This window comes from Colobus angolensis, unplaced genomic scaffold (genome assembly GCF_000951035.1).
Source record: "Colobus angolensis palliatus isolate OR3802 unplaced genomic scaffold, Cang.pa_1.0 Scaffold374, whole genome shotgun sequence".
Taxonomy (NCBI): Eukaryota; Metazoa; Chordata; class Mammalia; order Primates; family Cercopithecidae; genus Colobus; species Colobus angolensis.
In genome coordinates, this window is record NW_012117088.1 from 2,323,160 (window position 1) to 2,335,683 (window position 12,524).

At 38.8% G+C, this 12,524-nt stretch overlaps 1 protein-coding gene across 1 annotated transcript in view; it reads right to left on the reverse strand.

Annotated features, from left to right (window-relative positions):
* The window catches only part of SCEL (sciellin), a 111,653-nt gene extending 101,360 nt beyond the window's left edge, over positions 1 to 10,293 (reverse strand). The window contains exon 1 of the mRNA XM_011953847.1: positions 10,143 to 10,293. The gene's annotated coding sequence lies outside the window, so the exon portion shown is untranslated. The remainder of the gene's footprint in view (positions 1 to 10,142) is intronic.
* Between the last annotated feature and the right edge of the window lie 2,231 nt (positions 10,294 to 12,524).

A 12,524-nucleotide genomic window follows, 5' to 3' on the forward strand; every position in this document is an offset into this window, starting at 1 on the left:
TTTTTTTTTTTTTTTTTTGTTACTTAAGCCTAATGCTCTTCCTCCATTTCCTCCATGTCACTAAGCCATCGTGCAGCAAATAAAAGGTCCAAAAGTTGACAGGAGTCTACAAATGATATGTGTGATTCTTTTTTTTTTTTTTTCTCTAGTTTTGGTAGTGGTGAATGTCACTCCTCAAAATTCATATGTAATTGCAAGGATGTGTGATTCTTTTATCAACAAAAGATATGTGTTCAATGTTCCTAGAAAGAAGGGTCACATGTTAAGCCCCTACCATGTACCACCTGCTGTACCACATGTTTTATGCATATTATCTTATTTAATCCTTCCAGGTCAGTACTATTATCTATAATTATGGGAGTCCAAACCTCAGAGAGGTGAAATAACCTGCCCAAAGTACACAGTTAGAGGAAGAATCAGAAACTGCAGTTAGGTCTGTGTGACTGCAGCGCCAGAGCTCTTTTCCGTAAGTGATACTATATGTACCTCAAAGTGCCATGTGATATGACCCATATCAGGCACTCAGAGAAATGCTTGGAGTCCCAGATGATGGATGCTCATGGGAGAAAAGGTGAGAGGAACAGCAGGAATGAATGACGACGGCCCTAACATTTCCTGACAGCTCAGCCTCAAAACTCACTCTCCGATGACCACACTGCAGCCAGAAGTGGCTTGACATGGTTCCCGACTGGACTCCGGTTCAGCTAAGTGGATTTATTTCTAAGTGCCACATTTCAGTTTCATTCCAATTAGGTTTTTAGCTTCTCACAAAAAAGATGAAACTCTAATCTTGGCTTCTCAAAAGACTGTTGCCAATACATATGCCTACTGATTATAGACACCAGCAACTGTGTTTTAGAAGTGCAATATTATGAGAAAAGATGTGTGAACGCTCTCTCTCCTATGCTGGGAAGTAGAAAACCATTTACCTATGAAGCACTGAACGCATGTGTTGAAAATTATGATGTGAAATCACAACGTCAAAGTCTATGAGGAGAGAGGGAAAATTACTGGCCCATCTTTCATTTCCTCTTTGTGGCCAAACACCAGAAACAGCTAGTTTTATCTGTTGCCTAATGCTTCTGCCCAAGGACATTTGTCTTTAGGTTTTACATGAAATAACTGCTCAAGTTCTAAATCATGAAATCAATCAACTTTCTTAGCTCTTTTTGTATGCATTTGAAACTATCAGCATCTCCTATTTCTTATATTTGTCTTCTTTTCAGCTTCTCCTCATCTCTCTATGCCCTTAATCAATTTCCTTCAGTATTTTCTATCTCTAATAAGAGCACTTCCTCTGGGAGCATTTACGTCCATTAAGTGACCCAACTGCCGCTCTCCCCACCAGCCCAATCTGAGCCCCAGCTCCTCTTGTCCCCATGCCAAGAATTCCCTGAGCCAACTTTCACTTCAGTCCCCTAGCACAATCGCAGCCCCAGCTCTTCCTGTCCCAGTGCCAAGAATTTCCTGGGCCAGTTCCCAGCTCAGCTAGAATCTTCGTCATCTTTTAGGTTCTCTCAGCATGAAGACTTTTAAAACCTCACTCTTCCCTTCCCACCCAAGGACATAATGCCTCTTGGCTTACCTGAGGAAGTCTTTAGCACTCCCTGCTAACCTTCTCTTAAGAAAGATTGTGTGAACAAAGAAACAAAAATTGGTTAAAGAAGGGCTCACAGAGGAAAAAGAATAGGAGAAATAAGGCAGAAAAGAAAAAGGAAACGTGCAGCAGAAACTAAATTAACAAAATAAAGGATGATGGAAGAAAAGAGAAAAAACAAGGACTTCAATTCTGATTGTTTAGATTTGGGGTCCCACAATAATAATAACTATTTTGAGCTTATATTTCACAGGTGTTGTCTCATTTAAGCCTTACATGCCTTTAGGTTGTTACTATTATTATACTTGTTCTTTACATGAAACTTAATGATGAATGGTTTCAGTGAAGTCAGAGTCTTTTTGCAGAAGGATAGGGCAGGAGTTGGAAATGTGGGCAGTGGGCGAAATGTAGGCAGTTTTTTTTTTTTTCTGGAAGGAGTCTTAAGATGAGTAGTTTGCCTGAGGTTACATAACTAGTGAGTCGCCTAGTTGGGATTCAAACTCAAATCAACCTGACACGAGAGTACCTATCTGAGAAGCCCGAGAAACAAGAAGGAATCAACAGGAAGAAATTTACTAGACTAACAAGTGGTGAATAAAAAAAGAATGAAACCATGTTCTTTGCAACAACATGGATGCATCTGGAGGTCATTACCCTAAGCAAATTAATGCAGAAACAGAAAACCAAATGCCAAGTGTTTCCCCTTATAAGTGGGAACTAAACATTGGGTACTCATGGACATAAAGATGGCAACAATAGAGATCCATGGTGGAGCTCAACAGAAAAGAAGAATTGGAGCAGACTTTCTTTGACCATTTTACCAAAGTATCATGAGATCTACATAGAGTGACATTTGGATATTTTAACTAAACCAAAATCTTTCAATCAATTTATTAAGCTTCTAGTATATTTTTATAAATTACTATCTTTATGAAAGACCAAATGTCAATAGTTGCCCAGGGCAAATCTCTTTAGCGATGGAGAATACAAAAAAGCTAAAGTAGAATAAGTGAACAAATACAGAAAAGGGGTCTAGAAAATGACACAGGGTGGCAAATCGCCCTGGTGGTATTCACTTTTGCTTCTGAAAATGTCCTGAGGGTTTCAGGGCGCAGTAACAGTGCCAACCCCACCACTACTTGTTTCCCAGAAATCAATGAAATAGCGAAAATCCCTAGGAACTGGAAAAGGACAAATGCCATAAAACCATTTTCAGTAGAAGTATAAGAGGGGCTCTATAATTACAGACCAATAAACAGAAGCATTATTTTTTGGAAGAGAAATAAAACAAACCATCAAACAACTAATTACCACCTAAAAGTACAAGAAATATATGTAAGGGGAAAACAAACAGTGCTTCATGAAGTGTAATATTAACAAGTCTATTTAAATCCATTTTTAAATGATCACTCAGAAACAAACAACTGTGTTTAGCCTGAATACACAGCCTAAAAGGAAATCCAAAAATCATTAGGCTGGGAAAGATTCATTTAGCCTTCTGTGATGGTTAGAAAGCAGCTATTTCTTCAGTCACATAAGCTCACAATCTAAGCTTAGCATTGGGAAACTTGTTTACTGATGGTGAAACAGAGTCCAGAATGTAGCACAAATGAAAGACCCTACCATACAATTTTCTCACTGTTGATTCTGGGGTTTGTTTGCTTGTTGAGACGGAATCTTGCTCTGTAGCCCAGGCTGGAGTGCAATGGCGTGATCTCGGCTCACTGCAACCTCTACCTCTGGGTTCAAGCTATTCTCCTGCCTCAGCCTCCTGAGTAGCTGGGTTTATAGGCACGCACCACCATGCCTGGCTAATTTTTGTATTTTTAGTAGAGACGGAGTTTCACCATGTTGGTCAGGCTAGTCTCAAACTCCTGACCTCGTGATCCGCCTGCTTCTGCCTGCTTCTGGTTTTCAATACGCAACCCTCACCAGCTCTTTTTCTTATGGCCCATCTTTTCTGCAGAATGATAACAGTAAGCTTTAATGTGAATAGTGACCTATAATTATTTATTTCATTTTACAAAAAACACTAATCTAACATTCATTGATAAAAAAGCTATCCAATAAAAGTTATCTATCACCTGAACCCCACGAGGGGCTATTTTCAGTTCTAGCTGAAAATATGTTAAATGACTAAAAACTCAATTTTGACCATAGACTATGAGCCAAAACCCTGTTAGTTATCTTAAATACTTTACTGGATTTCATATTCACAAAAGCTCTGGCATGTAGCTATTCTCTATCCCAATTTTACACAACATAAATCTTTCTCACTATATTTAGAACTTATGTGGAAATACAAGAAAGCATATATAAAATGTGGAAAATACAAGAAAGCATAAAGAAAGAAAAAAAAATCAGACACCTTTAATCAATCACTGCAATTTTCTTCCAGGGTTTTTCTTTGCCCATTTAGAGCCTACTGGTATGCATTTTTCCAATGCCATTTATATTTAAATATTTATTTTACAGCTACAAAATATTTCATTTTATTTCTTTATTTCTTTATTTTTTATTTTTTTGAGACGGAGTGTTGCTCTGTCACCCAGGCTGGATGGAGTGCAGTGGTGAGATCTTGGCTCACTGCAAGCTCTGCCTCCTGGGTTTCATGCCATTCTCCTGCCTCAGCCTCCCAAGTAGCAGGGACTACAGGTGCCCGCCACCACACCCGGCTAATTTTTTATATTTTTAGTAGAGACAGGGTTTTACCGTGTTAATCAGGATGGTCTCCATCTCCTGACCTTGTGATCTGCCTGCCTTGGCCTCCCAAAGTGCTGGGATTACAGACGGGAACCACCGCGCCCAGCCCATTTTGTTTATTAATGTAACATCATTCCTCTGTTGTTTCTAAAAAACCATACAAAAGTCTTTCGCCAAGTATCTGATTATTTTCTTTGAATGGATCCTAGAAGTGCAATTACTTGCCAAGATGTATTATTTCTAAAATATTATTGATCCCTATTGTCCAGTTTCTTTCCATAAATCGTATAGTAGTTTATCATCCACCAGCAGCATATGAGTGTCCATGCATTTGCCAGCATTTAGAATTATCATTCATTAACCTTTTTAATAATATAATAAGTGAAAGTAGAATCATTTTGTTTTACTTGCATATTTGTCTTCACTTTACAGGGCATTTTTTGTTTATTTTATAAATTATCCATTGACAATTATTATATATTTCTTACTGATTTCTCATTTTCTTTATATGTCAGGAACATTCATCTTTACTTTCCTAGTTTTTCATTTAGCTTCTAATTATAATTCTGTATCAGAAGCTTTCGATTTTGCATTCCCTATTTTTCCCTTTATAATTTCTTCCACTTTCACTCTTTAAAAGCCATCTTTGTAGATCATCCATCAGTCTTCTTTCTGACCTTGAAGTCCAAGCAATCGTCAAGTCCTATAACTCAACATCTCTTGTTATGTATCTTTCTATTTCCAAGACACCAATTCAAACTACCGTAATCTCCTGACTATTCCAACAGCTTCCCAGCTACATTCTCAGTCTCCAGACTTCCTCAATTTTAATCCATTCTCCTCACTGGTGCCAAAGTAGTCATCACCTTGCTTAAAGCTGTTCAGGGGTGTTCCATTTCTGTCAGGATAAAATGGAATTTTTAACAAGGTTAACAAGGCCATACTCTCCAGCCTCATTGCTTCCCGCTCCCCACTCACACTCTGGCTTCAGCCACAGCAACTCCTTCCAGTGTCTGGTGCTCCATCCTTTTGATCACCTGTGAGCTATTGCTTATTCTCTCTATGCCTGAAACACTCTTCTTTCTGAACTTCCCTCAACCCCTCCTTTTCCTTCAGGAAAAACTTCCATTCACCTTCCAGATCACACATTCTATATCCTCCAGAAATCATTCCGTGACACCATCGCCACTTGCCCCACTCCTTCCTCCCCAGGCTAAGTTATGAGCCCTACTGTGTGTTCAAATAGCAAAGAGTTTCTTTCCATAACATCACCTAAGACTGTCTGTGTGTGTGGCTGAATAATTTTCCCCCACCCCCAACACGCACATATACACACACACTCACATACTCACACACTCACACTCGCACACACTCACACACTGTACATCTTAAGAGTAGTGGCGAAGCCCATCTTCTCCACAGCTGATTTTCAAAACTTATCACAGTACCTGGTACATAATCAGTTCTAAAAGAATATTTGCTGAACAAACATGAGGTTAACTAAATATTTACTTTTCTTTTAATTTTTACAATATATTTTGTTGTTTTATGTAATCTCTCTAATTCATGTGGATTTACTTTGGTAATGGGAGAATAAATCCCTTTCTCATTGATAGATGATTCGTCCTTTGTCAGCCTTTAAATTCTTACATATTCTCAAATGTGCTTTGTGGCTGTTTTTCTCAAGATATCTGTCTTTAGTTTCTTACAATAAAAACAAACTACTTTTATTATTGTGTTTTTCTGATACACACATTTTTAATATCTAGTAGCACAGCACCCTTCATTAATTTCCTTTTAGAAATTCTATCAGCTATTCTCATTTATTCATTTCTTTAAGATAACTTTAAGTTATTGTCTAAGGTTCCAAAACAAATACTCTTGGAACTTTTGACTAGAATTGTACAGATTCTACAAAAGAGTTTGGAAAGAACTGACATTGAAGGTCAACTTTCACCTTTATGTCTTACTATAAAATGTTGTTATTTTTTAAATCTGGATTTTAAATTTTTCTTGTAGAGATTTTTTCTAGATTTCTATATTTTTGTGTTATTGTGAATCATATTATACATATATATCCCATTATGTAATATGCTATGTATATTATAAAATATGTATATAATATACCATTATATAACTTTATGTATTTATTAATTATTCAGCAAGAATCCTAATTTTTCTTTTTATCTGCTGGTGCTGTAAGTTAGGCATACTCATATTTGTCACCGTTTGTCCACGTGGGATCATGGTTCAAATTCAAGTCTATCTAGATTTCAGATCCCTGCATGCATTTGTATACAAATTTCTTTTAAACTTTTACACACAGCATTTCTAATGACAAAAGAGGGAACCCTGGCGAGAACTGGCGAGAGGGCAGGGCAATAGGGATAGTTTTCTCCGAAGCTTTTTAACTAAAATTAGCTCCCCATACAGACATGTGCCATGCTTATTTCATAATTGTATTGCATTTTCTAGAACATTGACACAGTGTCCTGGGATGTATATATCTCAATTTGAAAAACATGGCTTAGAGTTCACTGTCTTTCCCCAGGAGGTTTCATATGAAGGATATGTAATCACATTTTAGAGTCAGGGAAACTTGGGTCTACAGACAAAGAATAAATTATTTAGATTTTTAGAGCTCTCAATTATACTATTATAATGAGGATTCAGGACGATCAGTTCTTGTATCTAGAAGCAAACCAGTTGTCATTTAATAGATAGCTATAAAATTCACTCTTTCAGTTAAGTATTACAATAAAAGAATGACTCATATCCTTAAAAAATTTAGTAATCAACATGAAATGAAAGTCTAGTAAATGTAGCTGTCATTTGGCAAAGCATCCATGTAAGGAAGAGCTTCTCCCGAGCCCTAAAATCACAAGTTCATGGAAAAATCACAGTTTACCATTTGTACAGTGGTAAGCTGGAAACACTTAAGGAATATAACTGATAAAGACTTTTGACTAAGGCCAGGTGCATTGGTTATGCCTGTAATCCCAGCACTTTGGGAGGCTGAGGCGGGCATATCACCTGAGGTCAGGAGTTCAAGACCAGCCTGGCCAATATGGTGAAACCCCATCTCTACTAAAAATACAAAAATTAGTCAGGTGTGGTGGTGCACACATGTAGTCCCAGCTACTTGAGAAGCTGAGGCAGGAGAATCGCTTGAACATGGGAGGCGGAGGCTGCAGTGAGCCAAGATCATGCCATTGCACTCCAGGCTGGGGAAAAGAGCGAGACTCCATCTCAAAAAAAAAAAAAAAGGAACAACAAAAACGACTTTTGATTCAGAAGTGAACTTTGAACAACTCCAGCTATGTATGCAGCAATTAATATATAAAATCTTTATTTCAAAGTCCCTAGCCAGAGAAAATGGAAACAAATGGTCTAGAAGCAGGATAATGACAGAAAGTGAAGCCAAGTGAAACCAATAAAGATTTCCCTTGGACTTCAGGGCCAAAGATTTGATCCCCTCACTCTTAAGAAATGGTGGGAGTTGATGTCTGAACCATATAGGATGCTCTCAGTTAAACAATGTTTGCTTAAGTTGACTGCTTAGTTCATTCCACAGTATGAGCTCAGTCATTCAAAACATATTCTTTGTTTTGTTTACATAGTCCCCAGGAATATGAACTTCTCAGGTATTTCATCATAATTCTGGTAGTCTGAGAAGGCAGTCAGGTAAGCATCACCTACAGAATGGCATTCGGGGCGAGGGGGTTCTAATTGTACAAACCACAGCTAACACACATACATCAGATCCCCTCCCTGCTGAGGGGCTACTGGCTCCTGAGATGAAAATCTCATAAATATAATAAATGGCAACACTGATTCCACAAGCCACAAGTTGGAAACATATTCCATTATGTCTTAGTCACACCATACACAGTATAATATTTCCACATATTGCTGGATAACCACAGTCCATGATGGAGTGTGGCTCGTTTATTGCTACTACATATTTTATAATAAAAAGTATTTGAAAAAAATATTGAGAAAATTCAGTAAGACAAAAGACAAGCAATCTGGCTTCATGTTCTGGTTCTGCTACTCTGATCTTCACAAGTTACTTAACATCTATGCTTTGTTATTCTCATCTAGAAAATTCAGGCATTAGACTAGATGGGCCTATGCTCCATTTCAGTTGAAATATTCGGTCAATTAGATCTAAGATTTACATGAAGCTAACATTCCAATAAAAATTCTGACCTGTTGTTGGCATTCTCTGCATATCCCAACATTTAGGATCATCTGAATGTTTTACTAAAATTTTTACTGTTGTCATTTCTCAGTTTTCTCAAATTGATGTTTCTGATACTTTAAACACTGGAGCACCACAAATATTAGGAAGGCTATATCTACGTTATAAACTGTGGAAATGAAAGACAGTTTTAAATGTAATCACATTTTATGAAAAATAAAATTACCCACACATGCTATGCTTAGTTTTCTGGTTACTATAAACACTTGATATAAAATTCTTCGGTAAACCTCTGGGAAATGAGCACTGAGCACTGGTGTGTCTAAACCCCTCTCAGACTGCAGGTGACCTGGTCAGCAATAGGAAGCCATGAGAACTCAAGTACTAAAGATAGAGCCAAGTATGCTGTGGGGGCGCCTCTCTGGAGGACACAGACCTGCAATTTGCAAGCTGTGAGTGGCCCCTGCATTTGAATTCCACAGCTCTGTATCATAAATAGAAATGATAGGCCGGGCGCGGTGGCTCAAGCCTGTAATCCCAGCACTTTGAGAGGCCGAGACGAGCGGATCACGAGGTCAGGAGATTGAGACCATCCTGGCTAACACGGTGAAACCCTGTCTCTACTAAAAAATACAAAAAACTAGCCGGGCGAGGTGGCCGGCGCCTGTAGTCCCAGCTACTCGGGAGGCTGAGGCAGGAGAATGGCGTGAGCCCGGGAGGCGGAGCTTGCAGTGAGCTGAGATCCGGCCACTGCACTCCAGCCTGGGCGACAGAGCGAGACTCTGTCTCAAAAAAAAAAAAAAAAAAAAACACAAATCAGACAAGTCAGCTTAACTATTAATTATAAAAGGACTCTTCTATCCTTACCAAAGTCTCCCAAAACTGGTTTTTCAGGACTAAGCTACGAATAAAGTTTGAAAATTGCCCCCATATATATTAATCACTCCTTAGGTTAGAATGCAGAATATACAGTAGAGAAGTTGGCCAGATGTCCACAGATCCCTGTAAGGAACCATGTACCCCTGTTCTGCCCCCACACCCTGCCTTTACTCCTTGGTACTTTCAAGTAAGAAATGGCGATTTTCTTATTTGGGGAAGATAGGGTGGAGACAAAAACCTCATAAAAATAAACCTCTCTTTCTCATAGCTCAACAACTTGCAATATTTTTAGCACTAGAGAAAAAATACGACTTATTAACTATAAAGCAATATTTGAGTTCAGTATTTCACTAAAAGCATCATTTATGAAAACAGAAAGTTCCTTTAAAAAATGTTTGTATAGTCACTTGGAAAATAAACCAGCAGGTGCTGGTCCCTTCGCTTAAAGAATTTATTATCCTTTGTGTGGCAAGATTCACCAGCTGACAGCTCCCACCCAGAAAATCAAATAGGTGCTCATTTCTGTGATGCCCGTAATGTGTAAAATTGCCAAGAAGTTCAGTGCAATGCGGCCTAAAAGTCCAGCAAGGAAGAGCAGAGCTAACAGTCAGCTAGAGGCTGTCAAAATTTACAGGAAGAAAAGACAAAGATAATATAGTAAGTAAGTAACTTCCAAATTTTAATCATTTGGAAGGAACACAGAGAAAGCTGTGCACATACAGCAGATGTATTTCTGTTTGCAAGTATAATTCATCTTACCTCTATTGAGCAGAAAGCCAGGACTTTTTGGCTAACCGGCCTGTAGTGATTCCCTGGGAGGATCTGACTGAAAGAAATGGAAACCTAGAGTTTATTCAGTGGAGTCTCAACCTCTACCTGACTGTATTAATGAACAGTTCAGAGGTTTCTTTCTCAGCGGCTGAGTCACTCAGGGAGGAGGTCTGTGGTATGCAACAGGGTGTCACCTTGTACAAATACCAGTTCAGTTAAAACAGTCTCACTCATGAACCTACAGCCTTTGTTTGGTGAATTCTTTAACTTACGGCCTTGTTATGCGAATATATATATATATATACACGCTCCTGTGATTACCCTTTTAACTGATATCAACAATATGCACAACCATATCACTGACGAGGTGGCATAGGACCCAACCTATTTTGCATTCTCTTTCAAAAAATAAAACTGAAAACTCAAGATAGAAGGAACCCCCATATGCCCACAGTACCTGGAAGGCAGGGACATAGACAAGCATGCAAGGAGTACATGGCTTAAAGGAAACTTCAAGACAAACAAGTTCTCAGAAACCCAGGAACCCTAGGATCAGAAAACACGAAAGAAGTCTGTTCCACACATTCTACACCTAGAATATTTTGTAAAACTATCAAAGGGAAAATACACCTAGCATGTAAGAATTCTAATCTCTACCTTATTTATCCATGTATTAAAAAATGTGAAAAAGGGCCAGGCGTGGTGGCTTATACCTGTAATCCTAGGACTTTGGTAGGCGGAGGCAGGCAGATCACCTGAGATCAGGAGTTCAAGATCAGCCTGGTCAACATGGTAAAACCCCGTCTCTATTAAAAATACAAAAATTAGCTGGGCATGATGGCGCACACCTGTAACCCCAGCTATATTTAATAACAGTAACATACCATGATAAAGTCATAGACAGAAATTTTCAATGCCAGGCATCGCATAGGGGAGAGAAGGAAGAACCTGGAAGGTGATGCTGATGCAGAGTTTTAAAGTCTTAGTAGACAGTGATTAGATGGTCAAGAAGAACCATTCATCCACTCTGGCAGGAGGAGGCAGGAGAATCACTTGAACCAGGGAGGTGGAGGTTACAGTGAGCCAAGATTATGCTACTGCACTCTAGCCTAGACAACAGAGTGAGGCTGTCTCAGAAAAAAAAAAAAAAAATGTGAAAAGGATGGTTGAAACTTCTCTCATAACTGAGGCAGCAGTACACCCAATGTCAAAGGCTGCTTCTGGCCAGTTGCAGTGGCTTTCACTTGCACTTTGGGAGGCCAAGGTGGGAGGATCACTTGAGCCAAGAAGTTTGAGACAAACTGGGCAACAGAGTGAGAGAGATCTCATCTCTACTGAAAATAAAAAATCAGCTGGGTGTGATAGTGCATGTATTTGTTCCCAGTTACTCAGGAGGCTGAGGCAGGAGAGTCTCTTGAGCATGGAAGGACCAAGCCACAGTGAGCTGTGATCACACCACCACATTCCAGTCTGGGTGACAGAGTGAGACCCTATCTCAATAAACAAAAAACAAAACAAAACAAAAAAAACAAAGGTTGCTTCTACTGGGAGGAAGGAGTACCACTGAAGAGCCATCCTAGGCGGGGACTCCTGTTACAAGTTTTGAAATACAACTTCCATAAGAGCCAAAGAGGCTTTGAGGAAGCTTAGCAAACCCAGAACATTGCTGAGAGAAGCCACGTCATCAGAACTTCCTGGGTCATCATCACTCATATGTCACACCAGCAATGAACCAAATCCTCCCTGAACAACTGCTCCTGAAAACTACAAAGCAGCTGAGTGGTGCCCACTGAAATGACTGTAACACGAAGCAGAAACCCAGACTGGAGAGCAAGGCAGTTGCAGTATGTGGTCATTGTGACTGGGAGACCATTTCCTTTACGTTCCCTGATGCTCCCTTGTTCTGGGCTGAGGAATTTGAAATCTAAAATGGAAAATGTTCTTTCAAAGTAAAACATATATATGTGTCTACTCTGCCTTTTTATGGAATTTTATACATGCAAAATATTTTTAAAATATGCTTTAAGTTTCCGTGATGACCAAAAATCTTGGTTTGAACATTAATATTACAAATGATAAAGTTGAAAAACAAAGATATGATTTAACTCAAAAGATAAACTAGAAGCGATCTTCAGCCTTAGAACTTAGCCAAAATGAAAGGCAAACACAGTTTAAGAGCTCCCTTGTAGGGATAAGTTGTAATTTACATTATAGAATGTTGAAATATATTACTTCATAAAACACAGAACCTGAAAGATAAGTTTCTCTCTTACAATGAAGTAAAGTGCAGCTGCCCAAGTTATGAATTTTGAGCTTCCAAGGAATTATTTCTGCATGCAGTTAAGGGTTTCTCTTGCTTTATACACCAGA